Here is a 15,440-nt window from a genome sequence, read left to right as displayed (position 1 = left end):
GATGGCTGAAGGCCGAGTGGTGCTGGTTGGTGTCCGTGGTGTGAAGATGAGAAGAGGGCTGGAGCAGGAATATGAGGCACCTACGGCCATCCCACCCTGGTAACGCCCGATCTCGTCCGATCTCGGAAGCTAAGCAGGGTCGGGCCTGGTTAGTACTTGGATGGGAGACCTCCTGGGAATACCGGGTGCTGTAGGCTTTTGCTGCCGGCCTTTTCTATCCCTCTGGACCCAAGGGCACCAGCTGGCTGGAGCAGTCGCCAGCTTCTGTGGTTGGGGGCATTGTTCCGCTAAGCTCATTTTGAGACCCTCTGGACTTAGTATCTCTTTGGTCTTTTCTCTGGTGTTGCACTTCTTTCTTATCCCATCCCCTCACCTCCCGAGTCTGCCCTCCACTCCCCTCCCCAATCTGCCCTCCACACCCCGCCCCCACCTCCACCCCTTCCCTTCCCTTCCCTTCCCTTCCCTTCCCTTCCCTTCCCTTCCCTTCCCTTCCCTTCCCTTCCCTTCCCTTCCCTTCCCTTCCCTTCCCTTCCCTTCCCTTCCCTTCCCTTCCCTTCCCTTCCCTTCCCTTCCCTTCCCTTCCCTTCCCTTCCCTTCCCTCCCCTCCCCTCCCCTCCCCTCCCCTCCCCTCCCCTCCCCTCCCCTCCCTTCCCCTCCCCTCCCCTCACCTCCCCTCTCCTCCCCTCCCCGTTTCTTCTCTCCATTGTCTTCTCCAACTTTACCTTCCATCACTGCACCATGCTCTACTCAAATAGCGCCTGTCTGCCTGCAAGGGGTTTGGCATGCAGTGGAGTGCCACCTGCTGGATCCCGTCACTGGTGTTCCCTGTAGGATTGCAGACGCACTGTAGGTCTCGCTTTTTACTCTCTTATCAGGGTCAGCGTTTGGCCATGATTGCCACGTTCCTTTCCAGAGCGCAGTGGCCTAGTGTGCAGGTGCCGTAAGGTCCAAGTAGTGTCCTGTGAATACGCTGCGCATGTGCGTCAGTCAGGAGAGCATTGAGGTCTGCCATGCTGGACATGGGTCAGTGCTCACTGCGGCATGGTGCACGTGTGTGAGGAGCTGTTTGATGTCCACCTCTGTTCACAGTCTCATTTCACTGCTTGGTGGCTGAAGGCCAAGTGGTGCTGGTTGGTGTCCGTGGTGTGAAGATGAGAAGAGGGCTGGAGCAGGAACATGAGGCACCTACGGCCATCCCACCCTGGTAACGCCCGATCTCATCCGATCACAGAATCACAGAATCACCGGGTTGGTAGGGACCCCAAGGATCATGTAGTTAAAACCCCCCTGCCTTGCAGGACCACCAAACATACACATTCAGATCAGGTTGCCCAGGACCCCGTCCAGCCTGGCCTTAAACACATCCAAGGACGGGGCATCCACAACCTCCCTGGTCAGCCCGTTCCAGGGCCTAACCACTCTCCTAGTAAAGAACTTCCCCCTAACATCCAACCTAAATCTTCCCTCCTTCAACTTAAAACCATTTCCCCTAGTCCTGCTGTTGTCAGCCCTTTTGAAGAGTTTACTCCCCTCCTGGGTGTAGGTTCCCTTCAGGTATTGATAGGCTGCAATGAGGTCACCCCGCAGCCTTCTCTTCTCCAGGCTGAACAAGCCCAACTCCCTCAGCCTGTCCTCATAGGGGAGGTGCTCCAGCCCCCTGATCATCTTAGTCGCCCTCCTCTAGACCCTTTCCAAAATCTCAATGTCTTTCCTGTACTGAGGGCTCCACACCTGGACACAGTACTCCAGATGGGGCCTCACAAGAGCCGAGTAGAGAGGGACAATCACCTCCCTGTCCCTGCTGGCCACCCCTCTCCTGATGGAGCCCAGGATCCCATTTGCCTTTCGAGCTGCCAGTGCGCCCTGCTGGCTCATGTTCAGTCTCTCATCCATCAGGACCCCCAGCTCCTTCTCTGCCGAGCTGCTCTCAAGGACTGCTCCTCCCAGCCTGTACAGGTGCCTGGGGTTCTTCCGGCCCAAATGCAAAACCCTGCACTTTGCCGTGTTGAACCTCATTAGGTTCACCCGAGCCCAGCCCTCCAGCCTGTCGAGGTCCCTCTGAATGGCATCCCTTCCTTCCACCGTATGAACCGCACCACTCAGCTTGGTGTCGTCAGCAAACTTGCTGAGGGTGCACTCAATTCCCTCATCGATGTCATTAATAAAGATGTTAAAGAGCATCGGTCCCAAGACAGACCCTTGGGGGACACCACTTGTTACCGGCCTCCACCTGGACATAGAGCCATTGACAACCACCCTCTGTCTGCGGCCTTTCAACCAATTGCTTATCCATCGGGTCGTCCACCCATCAAATCCACTTCCCTCCAATTTGGAGATGAGGATGTGGTGGGGGACCATGTCAAAGGCCTTGCTCAGGTCCAGGTAAATGACATCGGTCGCCTTCCCTTCGTCCACCAATGCCATCACTCCATCATAGAAGGCCACAAGATTAGTTAGGCATGACCTTCCTTTGGTGAAGCCGTGCTGGCTGTCTCGGATCACATGCTCATTCTTTATGTGACCGAGCATGTTGTCCAGGAGGATCTGTTCCATGATCTTCCCAGGCACGGAGGTGAGACTCACCAACCTGTAGTTCCCCAGGTCCGCCCTGCTCCCCTTCTTGTATATGGGAGTGACGTGACCCTTCCTCCAGTCGTCCGGGACCTCACCTGACAGCCACGACTTCTCAAATATGATGGAGAGCGGCTCGGCAACCACCTCAGCCAGCTCCTTCAGGACCCTGGGATGCACGCCATCCGGCCCCATAGACTTGTATTCATTCAGTCTAAGGAGGCACTCTCGGACTTGCTCTGCCCTTACACTGGGGAGGGATTTACCTCCTTGGTCCCCACATAGAGGTTTGGGGATGCAGGGTTCGGGGACGTGAAAAAGATTAGAATCCTGGCCACCAGTGAAGACCGAGGTGAAGAACTCATTCAGAACCTCAGCTTTGTCTTCATCAGTTAAAGCCAGTTCTCCTTTTAAATTTACCAAAGTAGGTACGCCCGTTTTGGACTGTCTCTTCTGGGCAACGTACCTGTAAAAATCTCGGAATCTAAGATCTAATCTAAGATCTCGGAAGCTAAGCAGGGTCGGGCCTGGTTAGTACTTGGATGGGAGACCTCCTGGGAATACCGGGTGCTGTAGGCTTTTGCTGCCGGCCTTTTCTATCCCTCTGGTCCCAAGGGCTCCAGCTGGCTGGAGCAGGCGCCAGCTTGTGTGGTTGGGGGCATTGTTCCGCTACGCTCATTTTGAGACCCTGTGGACTTAGTATCTCTTTGGTCTTTTCTCTGGTGTTGCACATCTTTCTTATCCCATCCCCTCCCCTCCCCCATCTGCCCTCCACTCCCCACCCCCTTCCCTTCCCTTCCCTTCCCTTCCCTTCCCTTCCCTTCCCTTCCCTTCCCTTCCCTTCCCTTCCCTTCCCTTCCCTTCCCTTCCCTTCCCTTCCCTTCCCTTCCCTTCCCTTCCCTTCCCTTCCCTTCCCTTCCCTTCCCTTCCCTTCCCTTCCCTTCCCTTCCCTTCCCTTCCCTTCCCTTCCCTTCCCTTCCCTTCCCTTCCCTTCCCCTCCCCCCCCCCTCCCCTCCCCTACCCCCCCCCTCCCCTCCCCTCCCCTCCCCCCACCTCCCCTCCCCTCCCCCCCCCGTTTCTTCTCTCCATTGTCTTCTCCAACTTTACCTTCCATCACTGCACCATGCTCTACTCAAATAGCACATGTCTGCCTCCAAGGGGCTTGGCATGCACTGGAGTGCCACCTGTTGGATCCCGTCGCTGGTGTTCCCTGTAGGATTGCAGATGCACTGTAGGTCTCGCTTTTTACTCTCTTATCAGGGTCAGCGTTTGACCATGTTTGCCACGTTCCTTTTGCAGAGCGCACTGAGCTAGTGTGCAGGTGTTGTGTAAGGTCCAAGTAGTGTCCTGTGAATACGCTGCGCATGTGCGTCAGTCAGGAATGCATTGAGGTCTGCCATGCTGGATATGGGTCAGTGCTCACTGCGGCATGGTGCACGTATGTGAGGAGCTGTTTGATGTCCACTTCTGTTCACGGTCTCATTTCACTGCTTGATGGCTGAAGGCCGAGTGGTGCTGGTTGGTGTCCGTGGTGTGAAGATGAGAAGAGGGCTGGAGCAGGAATATGAGGCACCTACGGCCATCCCACCCTGGTAACGCCCGATCTCGTCCGATCTTGGAAGCTAAGCAGGGTCGGGCCTGGTTAGTACTTGGATGGGAGACCTCCTGGGAATACCGGGTGCTGTAGGCTTTTGCTGCCGGCCTTTTCTATCCCTCTGGACCCAAGGGCTCCAGCTGGCTGGAGCAGGTGCCAGCTTCTGTGGTTGGGGGCATTGTTCCGCTAAGCTCATTTTGAGACCCTCTGGACTTAGTATCTCTTTGGTCTTTTCTCTGGTGTTGCACTTCTTTCTTATCCCATCCCCTCACCTCCCGAGTCTGCCCTCCACTCCCCTCGCCAATCTGCCCTCCACACCCCGCCCCCACCTCCACCCCTTCCCTTCCCTTCCCTTCCCTTCCCTTCCCTTCCCTTCCCTTCCCTTCCCTTCCCTTCCCTTCCCTTCCCTTCCCTTCCCTTCCCTTCCCTTCCCTTCCTTCCCTTCCCTTCCCTTCCCTTCCCTTCCCTTCCCTTCCCTTCCCTTCCCTTCCCTTCCCTTCCCTTCCCTTCCCTTCCCTTCCCTTCCCTTCCCTTCCCTTCCCTTCCCTTTCCCCTCCCCTCCCCTCCCCTTCCCTCCCCTCCCCTCTCCTCCCCTCCCCTCCCTTCCAAGTTTCTTCTCTCCATTGTCTTGTCCAACTTTACCTGCCATCACTGCACCATGCTCTACTCAAATAGCACATGTCTGCCTCCAAGGGGCTTGGCATGCACTGGAGTGATACCTGCTGGATCCCGTCGCTGGTGTTCCCTGTAGGATTGCAGATGCACTGTAGGTCTCGCTTTTTACTCTCTTATCAGGGTCAGCGTTTGACCATGTTTGCCACGTTCCTTTGCAGAGTGCACTGACCTAGTGTGCAGGTGCCGTAAGGTGCAAGTTGTGTCCTGTGAATACGCTGTGCATGTGCATCAGTCAGGAGGGCATTGAGGTCTGCCATGCTGGATTTGGGTCAGTGCTCACTGCGGCATGGTGCACGTGTGTGAGGAGCTGTTTGATGTCCACCTCTGTTCACGGTCTCATTTCACTGCTTGTTGGCTGAATGCCAAGTGGTGCTGGTTGGTGTCCGTGGTGTGAAGATGAGAAGAGGGCTGGAGCAGGAATATGAGGCACCTACGGCCATCCCACCCTGGTAACGCCCGATCTCGTCCAATCTCGGAAGCTAAGCAGGGTTGGGCCTGGTTAGTACTTGGATGGGAGACCTCCTGGGAATACCGGGTGCTGTAGGCTTTTGCTGCCGGCCTTTTCTATCCCTCTGGACCCAAGGGCTCCAGCTGGCTGGAGCAGGCGCCACCTTGTGTGGTTGGGGGCATTGTTCCGCTAAGCTCATTTTGAGACTCTGTGGACTTAGTATCTCTTTGGTCTTTTATCTGGTGTTGCACTTCTTTCTTATCCCATCCCCTCCCCTCCCCCATCTGCCCTCCACTCCCCTCCCCCATCAGCCCTCCACACCCCACCTACACCTCCACCCCTTCCCTTCCCTTCCCTTCCCTTCCCTTCCCTTCCCTTCCCTTCCCTTCCCTTCCCTTCCCTTCCCTTCCCTTCCCTTCCCTTCCCTTCCCTTCCCTTCCCTTCCCTTCCCTTCCCTTCCCTTCCCTTCCCTTCCCTTCCCTTCCCTTCCCTTCCCTTCCCTTCCCTTCCCTTCCCTTCCCTTCCCTTCCCTCCCCTCCCCTCCCCTCCCCTCCCCTCCCCTCCCCTCCCCTCCCCTCCCCTCCCCTCCCCTCCCCTCCCCTCCCCTCCCCTCCCCTCCCCTCCCCTCCCCTCCCTCCCTTCCCCTCCCCTCCCCTCCCCTCCCCTCCCCTCCCCTCTCCTCCCCTCCCCGTTTCTTCTCTCCATTGTCTTCTCCAACTTTACCTTCCATCACTGCACCATGCTCTACTCAAATAGCGCCTGTCTGCCTCCAAGGGGTTTGGCATGCAGTGGAGTGCCACCTGCTGGATCCCGTCACTGGTGTTCCCTGTAGGATTGCAGACGCACTGTAGGTCTCGCTTTTTACTCTCTTATCAGGGTCAGCGTTTGGCCATGATTGCCACGTTCCTTTCCAGAGCGCAGTGGCCTAGTGTGCAGGTGCCGTAAGGTCCAAGTAGTGTCCTGTGAATACGCTGCGCATGTGCGTCAGTCAGGAGAGCATTGAGGTCTGCCATGCTGGACATGGGTCAGTGCTCACTGCGGCATGGTGCACGTGTGTGAGGAGCTGTTTGATGTCCACCTCTGTTCACAGTCTCATTTCACTGCTTGGTGGCTGAAGGCCAAGTGGTGCTGGTTGGTGTCCGTGGTGTGAAGATGAGAAGAGGGCTGGAGCAGGAACATGAGGCACCTACGGCCATCCCACCCTGGTAACGCCCGATCTCGTCCGATCACAGAATCACCGGGTTGGTAGGGACCCCAAGGATCATGTAGTTAAAACCCCCCTGCCTTGCAGGACCACCAAACATACACATTCAGATCAGGTTGCCCAGGACCCCGTCCAGCCTGGCCTTAAACACATCCAAGGACGGGGCATCCACAACCTCCCTGGTCAGCCCGTTCCAGGGCCTAACCACTCTCCTAGTAAAGAACTTCCCCCTAACATCCAACCTAAATCTTCCCTCCTTCAACTTAAAACCATTTCCCCTAGTCCTGCTGTTGTCAGCCCTTTTGAAGAGTTTACTCCCCTCCTGGGTGTAGGTTCCCTTCAGGTATTGATAGGCTGCAATGAGGTCACCCCGCAGCCTTCTCTTCTCCAGGCTGAACAAGCCCAACTCCCTCAGCCTGTCCTCATAGGGGAGGTGCTCCAGCCCCCTGATCATCTTAGTCGCCCTCCTCTAGACCCTTTCCAAAATCTCAATGTCTTTCCTGTACTGAGGGCTCCACACCTGGACACAGTACTCCAGATGGGGCCTCACAAGAGCCGAGTAGAGAGGGACAATCACCTCCCTGTCCCTGCTGGCCACCCCTCTCCTGATGGAGCCCAGGATCCCATTTGCCTTTCGAGCTGCCAGTGCGCCCTGCTGGCTCATGTTCAGTCTCTCATCCATCAGGACCCCCAGCTCCTTCTCTGCCGAGCTGCTCTCAAGGACTGCTCCTCCCAGCCTGTACAGGTGCCTGGGGTTCTTCCGGCCCAAATGCAAAACCCTGCACTTTGCCGTGTTGAACCTCATTAGGTTCACCCGAGCCCAGCCCTCCAGCCTGTCGAGGTCCCTCTGAATGGCATCCCTTCCTTCCACCGTATGAACCGCACCACTCAGCTTGGTGTCGTCAGCAAACTTGCTGAGGGTGCACTCAATTCCCTCATCGATGTCATTAATAAAGATGTTAAAGAGCATCGGTCCCAAGACAGACCCTTGGGGGACACCACTTGTTACCCGGCCTCCACCTGGACATAGAGCCATTGACAACCACCCTCTGTCTGCGGCCTTTCAACCAATTGCTTATCCATCGGGTCGTCCACCCATCAAATCCACTTCCCTCCAATTTGGAGATGAGGATGTGGTGGGGGACCATGTCAAAGGCCTTGCTCAGGTCCAGGTAAATGACATCGGTCGCCTTCCCTTCGTCCACCAATGCCATCACTCCATCATAGAAGGCCACAAGATTAGTTAGGCATGACCTTCCTTTGGTGAAGCCGTGCTGGCTGTCTCGGATCACATGCTCATTCTTTATGTGACCGAGCATGTTGTCCAGGAGGATCTGTTCCATGATCTTCCCAGGCACGGAGGTGAGACTCACCAACCTGTAGTTCCCCAGGTCCGCCCTGCTCCCCTTCTTGTATATGGGAGTGACGTGACCCTTCCTCCAGTCGTCCGGGACCTCACCTGACAGCCACGACTTCTCAAATATGATGGAGAGCGGCTCGGCAACCACCTCAGCCAGCTCCTTCAGGACCCTGGGATGCACGCCATCCGGCCCCATAGACTTGTATTCATTCAGTCTAAGGAGGCACTCTCGGACTTGCTCTGCCCTTACACTGGGGAGGGATTTACCTCCTTGGTCCCCACATAGAGGTTTGGGGATGCAGGGTTCGGGGACGTGAAAAAGATTAGAATCCTGGCCACCAGTGAAGACCGAGGTGAAGAACTCATTCAGAACCTCAGCTTTGTCTTCATCAGTTAAAGCCAGTTCTCCTTTTAAATTTACCAAAGTAGGTACGCCCGTTTTGGCCTGTCTCTTCTGGGCAACGTACCTGTAAAAATCTCGGAATCTAAGATCTAATCTAAGATCTCGGAAGCTAAGCAGGGTCGGGCCTGGTTAGTACTTGGATGGGAGACCTCCTGGGAATACCGGGTGCTGTAGGCTTTTGCTGCCGGCCTTTTCTATCCCTCTGGTCCCAAGGGCTCCAGCTGGCTGGAGCAGGCGCCAGCTTGTGTGGTTGGGGGCATTGTTCCGCTAAGCTCAGTTTGAGACCCTGTGGACTTAGTATCTCTTTGGTCTTTTCTCTGGTGTTGCACATCTTTCTTATCCCATCCCCTCCCCTCCCCCATGTGCCCTCCACTCCCCACCCCCTTCCCTTCCCTTCCCTTCCCTTCCCTTCCCTTCCCTTCCCTTCCCTTCCCTTCCCTTCCCTTCCCTTCCCTTCCCTTCCCTTCCCTTCCCTTCCCTTCCCTTCCCTTCCCTTCCCTTCCCTTCCCTTCCCTTCCCTTCCCTTCCCTTCCCTTCCCTTCCCTTCCCTTCCCTTCCCTTCCCTTCCCTTCCCTTCCCTTCCCTTCCCTTCCCTTCCCTCCCCTCCTCTCCCCTCCCCTCCCCTCCCCTCCCCTCCAAGTTTCTTCTCTCCATTGTCTTCTCCAACTTTACCTTCCATCACTGCACCATGCTCTACTCAAATAGCACATGTCTGCCTCCAAGGGGCTTGGCATGCAGTGGAGTGATACCTGCTGGATCCCGTTGCTGGTGTTCCCTGTAGGATTGCAGACGCACTGTAGGTCTCGCTTCTTACTCTCTTATCAGGGTCTGTGGTTGACCATGTTTGCCACGTTCCTTTGCAGAGCGCACTGAGCTAGTGTGCAGGTGTTGTGTAAGGTCCAAGTAGTGTCCTGTGAATACGCTGCGCATGTGCGTCAGTCAGGAATGCATTGAGTTCTGCCATGCTGGATATGGGTCAGTGCTCACTGCGGCATGGTGCACGTGTGTGAGGAGCTGTTTGATGTCCACCTCTGTTCACAGTCTCATTTCACTGCTTGGTGGCTGAAGGCCGAGTGATGCTGGTTGGTGTCCGTGGTGTGAAGATGAGAAGAGGACTGGAGCAGGAATATGAGGCACCTACGGCCATCCCACCCTGATAACGCCCGATCTCGTCCGATCTCGGAAGCTAAGCAGGGTCGGGCCTGGTTAGTACTTGGATGGGAGACCTCCCGGGAATACCGGGTGCTGTAGGCTTTTGCTGCCGGCCTTTTCTATCCCTCTGGACCCAAGGGCTCCAGCTGGCTGGAGCAGGCGCCACCTTGTGTGGTTGGGGGCATTGTTCCGCTAAGCGCATTTTGAGACTCTGTGGAGTTCGTATCTCTTTGGTCTTTTATCTGGTGTTGCACTTCTTTCTTATCCCATCCCCTCCCCTCCCCAGTCTGACCTCCACTCCCCTCCCCCATCTGCCCTCCACACCCCGCCCCCACCTCCACCCCTTCCCTTCCCTTCCCTTCCCTTCCCTTCCCTTCCCTTCCCTTCCCTTCCCTTCCCTTCCCTTCCCTTCCCTTCCCTTCCCTTCCCTTCCCTTCCCTTCCCTTCCCTTCCCTTCCCTTCCCTTCCCTTCCCTTCCCTTCCCTTCCCTTCCCTTCCCTTCCCTTCCCTTCCCTTCCCTTCCCTTCCCTTCCCTTCCCTTCCCTTCCCTTCCCTTCCCTTCCCTTCCCTGTATTTCTCCTTACCACCACCACCACCATAAACCCCTTTTTATTCAAGTCTGACACTGTTGCTTGTGGAGGAATCACTGGACTGGAACGAATCTGAGCACTGCCAGATTGACTCTCCCTGGCCAGCAGCAGCACACATGCTGTCACTCTCACAACACATCAATATTCCAATTTCTCTTCTCTTGGAAAAGAAACTGGAAGAGGATAACAATCTGTAACCTATGCACATTTTCTGCCACAGACATGAGTTCAACTTAGCCCTCCATCTTTTATATATCAAATTTTCAGTTAAATTTATTTGCATTTGCAGTGTATGACAATTTAAGCAACAATAGAGTCATCTATTTGGAGTACAAACGATCTTACACCCTGCATTTAAATTCTGTGACTAATGAAAACTGGAGCCAAGATCTACAGGAGCAATTGTAAAGAAATAGGCCGGATAACTAAGCAACAGGTGAAATTGATTGTAACTAAAACTGAAGTAAGGCAAAGGGAGACAGCCTGTCTTGGCATGAATTATAAAGGACCAAACGCTAAGTATGACTACTGGGAAATGTGGTCTTGGCTTACTTTAGGTAATTCCATGAAAATATCCACTCGGTGCTCCATTATGTCAGAAACGTGGTTGAATTATTCTGAATAATTAGTAGAGTAATAAGGATAAAAACGTGACAACTAACTCAAGATGGATCCCATCCCTTATGAATACAATGCCTGGATTTCTGATCTCCACTCCAGAAAGACATAATAGAACTGGAAATAATTCCGATAAAAACAAACAAACAAACAAGCAAACAAAGAGAAAACACCAAAAAAATGGAACGAATAAAGGCCAAAGAATTATAAAATTACAGAATGGTAGGGTTTGAAAAGGGACTTCTGGAGCCCATCTGCTCCAAGCCCCCTGATAAAGCAAGTTCCCTACAGGATGTCTTCACAAGCAGTTAATAAAGGACTTTTCAGCTTGCAAAATACATGATTTAAATGCAGTATTATAGAGCTCTATTTAAAATACAAATAATTTAGAAAAGATCAATAGGAAATTATGGTTCACTGTATTTTCCAACACCAGAACTGTGGTGCGTCAAATAAAACTAGACAATGGTAGCTATGAAATAACTAGAAAGTGATAGCTTTGGAATAAATAAGAAGAGGTGGCTCCTCATCCTGAACGCAATTAAATTGGGGAATTTCTTGAAGGAGAAGGAGGGAAAGCAATGGAATAAATATCCGGGAAACTTTTGTCTCAGGAAATTCTTAACCTATAGATGAATGAAAATCTCATGTAAATATATTGAAATATCATGGAGAAGTATTACTACCCATTTAACTTGTTCTTACAGCCTTACCTACTGACCTACTACTGGTTCTTACCTGAGGAAAGACTAAATGTATCTTTGTTTTTGGTTTGGCTGTTTTATCATCTTGCAGATAGTCTTGTAGACGTGGTGTGAGGCTGTAAGATTGATTGATTGAGTACAGTCTCAATCAAGCATGTAGTTTTGTTCTACTTTTCTCATTGCATCAGTAGGCAGCTCCTCAACTTGTAAGTTTCAGGCAACCTTCTTGGAATTCATACTGTCTGAAGAAGGCTTAGTAGAAAGAGGTTTGAGTTGCAATGCATTCAGGTTATCAACTTTTGCAGCAGGCTCAGTTTCTTGGAGTTTCTGATATCTTTGGCAAGTGTGATCCAAATCATGCATGGGAACAAAAAGAAAAAGAAGAAAAAGAAAAAGAAAAGGAAAAAGAAAAAGAAAAAGAAAAAGAAAAAGAAAAAGAAAAAGAATGCAGAAATTCTCGATGGCATTCATTCACAGAAATGCCGTTCTTCTCCCTCATGTATGACATTTTCTCCCAGGAATACCAGTTCTCTTAGAAACGCCTCCCATTTTCTACCAAAAATATGACTTCACACTCCTCAATATGACACTTATTCCCAGAAATAGGGCATTTTATCACAGAAATACCAGTTTCTCCCCCCGAAGTACGACCACATTTTCTCTCAGAAACAAGACATTTTCTCCCACGAATACCAGTACCCTTAGAAATACCTCACATTTCATCCCAAGAGCACTACTTTACACTCCTCAATACCATGTTTACTCCCATCAAAATGACATTTGATCACAGATATTCCAGTTGTCTAACAAAGATGGGACATATTCCCCCGGAAATACCAGCTTATTTTTTAAAATGCGGCATTTTCTCCCCAAAATCCCAGCTTGCTCACCAATAGATGTCATTTTCCAACAAAGCATGCTGTCTTCTCCCAGAAATGGCAGTTTTCTGAGAAATACCTTCCATTTTCTCTCAAAAGTACTACTTTACACTCCTGAAGAGGACATTTTCTCCCATATGGACCCTATTTGCTCCCCAAAGGACCGGTTTGCACTCCAAAAAGAAGACAGTTGCTCTCAAATAGAAGACATTCCTTCCCAGAATTTCCCCCTTTTCTCCAACAAGTAGGTCATTTTCTCACAGAAATACCACATTTCAGTTGGAAAGCTGACCTTTTCTTCCAAAAATAGGAGATTTTCTCCCAGAAATACCCATTTTCTTACAACTACCACAGGTTTCTCCCCAAAATATCAGAGGACAAGGCCAAATTTGCACTTGCAACCAAGAATAGGACATCTTCTCACAGAAATACTACTCTTCTCCCACATACAGGTGACTGTCTCCTAACTGGATGGCGTTTTTGGTAAGAAATACCACTTTTCTTCCCTGAATAGGACATTCTTTCCCAGAAAAATAGAGTACTCTGAGAAATACCTCCCATTTCCTCCCAAACAGACTGCACTACACTCCTCATCATGACACTCACTCCCAGACTTTTGAAATTTTATCACAGAAATACCATTTGTACCCTCAATACATGGCATTTTCCCTAATGAAACACCAGTTTACTCACAAATGCGTGGCACTTTCTTTCATTGGTGTCTTGCACAGTGCCTGGTCCCCCCCACAATTTCTTGCCTAGAGCTGTCCATGACATCTCTGCCTTGGCACTGATGGAGTCACACTGTGGTTCTGAGCTCTTCACGATTTTCTCCAATCTTGTTTTGGATGATCACATGCAGCACAGGAGGCTCCATGCCCTCCATGCCCTTTATGCCTGCCCTGCCCCGTTCTACGGGGGTGCACATTCACCCTAGCCTTCCTTTTGCTGCATATGTATTTGCACAAGCCCCTCCTGTCTTTGATATTCTGCCTGGGCAGATTCCGCTGTGTTTGTGCTGTAGTCTTTCTAAATGCACCTCAGCAGGTACACATAGCAGGACAATGTCCAATAGCAGCAATTGTACATTAGGTGTCAGAGCAGGAGCTTGTTCCAAGCCAGGTAAAGAAAAAGCAAGTACTATTGGCTTGGTGATTAGACAATTGCTGTCAACAGCTAAAGAAGCTCAAATAAGTCTCCAGGCAGGCCTAAGCTCACAGCCACGTGTTGCTGGCATATTAGAAAGCTGTAGCCTATGACAAGAAACTGCAACGCCTTGGTTACTGGCTTGTATAGCCACCATGAGTCCCACTCTGGTGGAATTCACTACAAAAGACAAAGATGAGATTTGGCTGAATTTCCTGGGGTGAAACCAACCAATAGGATCGCCCAGGTTGTTCTTTCATCGCAGTAGAGACGAGATGAAATGGTGTGGTCACTGCCATCACCCCTGTTCTCTCGAGACCATGCAGAAGGCAGGTGTCTTGTAAGCTATGTGGCACTAATGAGAGGCATAATGGCATCTTGTAGTCTTTTTTAATTTGGACAAACATTCATAACTGATGAGCATGATGTTTTATCGAAATAATTGGAATACCAAAATTTTGTATTTATTCATACGTTGTACAAGAGCTGCACTGAAATTAATGCCTCCTGTTCCATTATGTTTGCTCATGGTTTCAGAAGTGGGTGTTTCTGGTTCGGCGGTAGAAGTGGAACCTTTCTGTTCCTATTTCATTACACTTGGTGGCCATCTTGACGGCAGCAGAGGTGCAAGTGTGACAAAGTGGTGCGTGACGTGGAAGTATCTATGAAGCAAAGGTTTGGATTGGAATTCGACAGCAGGGAAAAAATGGCATCCATTACTATTCATCAACACTTGCTGAACGTTTATGGAGACCAAACAGTGGATGTGAGCACACGGAGTGCGTTTCAACAGTGGCAACAGCAATGTGAAAAGCAAGCCACCTTCTGGATGGCCATGCACAGCTGTCACACCGTGAAATAAAGAGTGTCTCAAGCAGCTCGTCTGCATAAATTGGCTGATGACAGTGATTATGCTGGAAAAAAAAAGGCTTTGTAGCTGAGAATTTTCTCTATCAAACTCTGTTATTGTGCCCTTTGTATCAGTTTTCGTTTCCGTGGAAATAAATACATAGGAACCATTACTTTTAGATGATCCATGTATCTGATTCCAGGTTTCTAGCTTAATCACAGTGCGGTTTTATGCCGTATTGATTTCTTTGCTAGCAGTTTATGATGATGCTTTTCACAGAATTCATCGAGGGGCCTGAATAATTCACAGTCAAGTATACCAAGACACAAAGATAGTGCATATTAGAGAGTTCAAAGATCATTCAAGAGGACTAAGGAGGTGATTGCCTGCCTGGTGAGGGCACAACATGAGCTCTGCGTCCAGTTTTGGGCCACTCACTCACTCCAAGAAAGACCTTGAGGCCATGGAATGTGTCCGGAGAGGGGCAACGAAGGTGGAGAATGGTCTGGAATCCAAGTCTTTTGGGGAGTGGCTGAGGGAGCTAGGCTTGTTGAGTCTGGAGAAGATAAGGCTCCAAGGGAGACCTTATCACTCTCTGCAACTCCCTGAGACATGTTTGAGGTGTGGTGAAGGTCAGCTTCTTCTCCCAGGGAACAGTGGTACAACAGCGATAGGAAAGGAGGTGATGGCTCTTAGGTGTTTCTAGCAGAAATATCTTCAGGCTGACTCTGATTTCATTTGTTTTCTTTTTCTTTTGTACATCATCTGCCCATGTGGCCTGCATTTTATTTCATCTTGCCACCTATCCGTGTGATGTAGGTCTCTTTTTCTACCACCGATAGGTACACCTCTCTGCCATTTCTCTTGGATGAGACGCAAACTCCTACCTACCAAGGAGAGGAAAATGTTTTCTTTCCTAGCTTTCTTTCCCCTTTTCCATTTTGCTTTTTAAACCTGAAATACTTTTGTTTACCTTCCTACAATTTCACTAAAATTCAGTCAACTAAAAACAACTTCTGCCATATCCTGAGTGTGAAAAGAAATCCAGCGATGTAAAATACATGCCTTCAGAACCCTATTTCTCTGACAGACTGTACCTTTCTTTCCCAAGTGAATTTGAAAGCTATTGTACATCAGGTACACGAAACTGCTCACTGCTTGGATTTCTTTAATAGAAAAAGGAATCTTTACAAGACACCCATTCATCCGTGGTAAGGACAGTAGAGGTTGGAAAAGAATGAAAAGCA

At 50.9% G+C, this 15,440-nt stretch overlaps 4 non-coding genes across 4 annotated transcripts; all 4 read left to right on the top strand.

Moving 5' to 3' along the window:
* Positions 1–78: 78 nt before the first annotated feature.
* On the top strand, positions 79–197 carry LOC125687649 (5S ribosomal RNA). Its single transcript, XR_007374294.1, has one exon. It is a non-coding gene; the product is annotated as a 5S ribosomal RNA (ribosomal RNA).
* Positions 198–4,142: 3,945 nt separating this feature from the next.
* On the top strand, positions 4,143–4,261 carry LOC125687661 (5S ribosomal RNA). Its single transcript, XR_007374306.1, has one exon. It is a non-coding gene; the product is annotated as a 5S ribosomal RNA (ribosomal RNA).
* A 1,007-nt stretch (positions 4,262–5,268) lies between these two features.
* LOC125687662 (5S ribosomal RNA) lies at positions 5,269–5,387 on the top strand. Its single transcript, XR_007374307.1, has one exon. It is a non-coding gene; the product is annotated as a 5S ribosomal RNA (ribosomal RNA).
* Positions 5,388–9,390: 4,003 nt separating this feature from the next.
* On the top strand, positions 9,391–9,509 carry LOC125687658 (5S ribosomal RNA). The gene has a single exon (XR_007374303.1). It is a non-coding gene; the product is annotated as a 5S ribosomal RNA (ribosomal RNA).
* The last annotated feature ends 5,931 nt before the right edge of the window (positions 9,510–15,440 follow it).

The sequence above is a fragment of the Lagopus muta genome, unplaced genomic scaffold, assembly GCF_023343835.1.
Source record: "Lagopus muta isolate bLagMut1 unplaced genomic scaffold, bLagMut1 primary scaffold_142, whole genome shotgun sequence".
In the NCBI taxonomy this organism is placed as follows: Eukaryota; Metazoa; Chordata; class Aves; order Galliformes; family Phasianidae; genus Lagopus; species Lagopus muta.
This window is presented reverse-complemented; position numbering and strand designations above follow the sequence as displayed.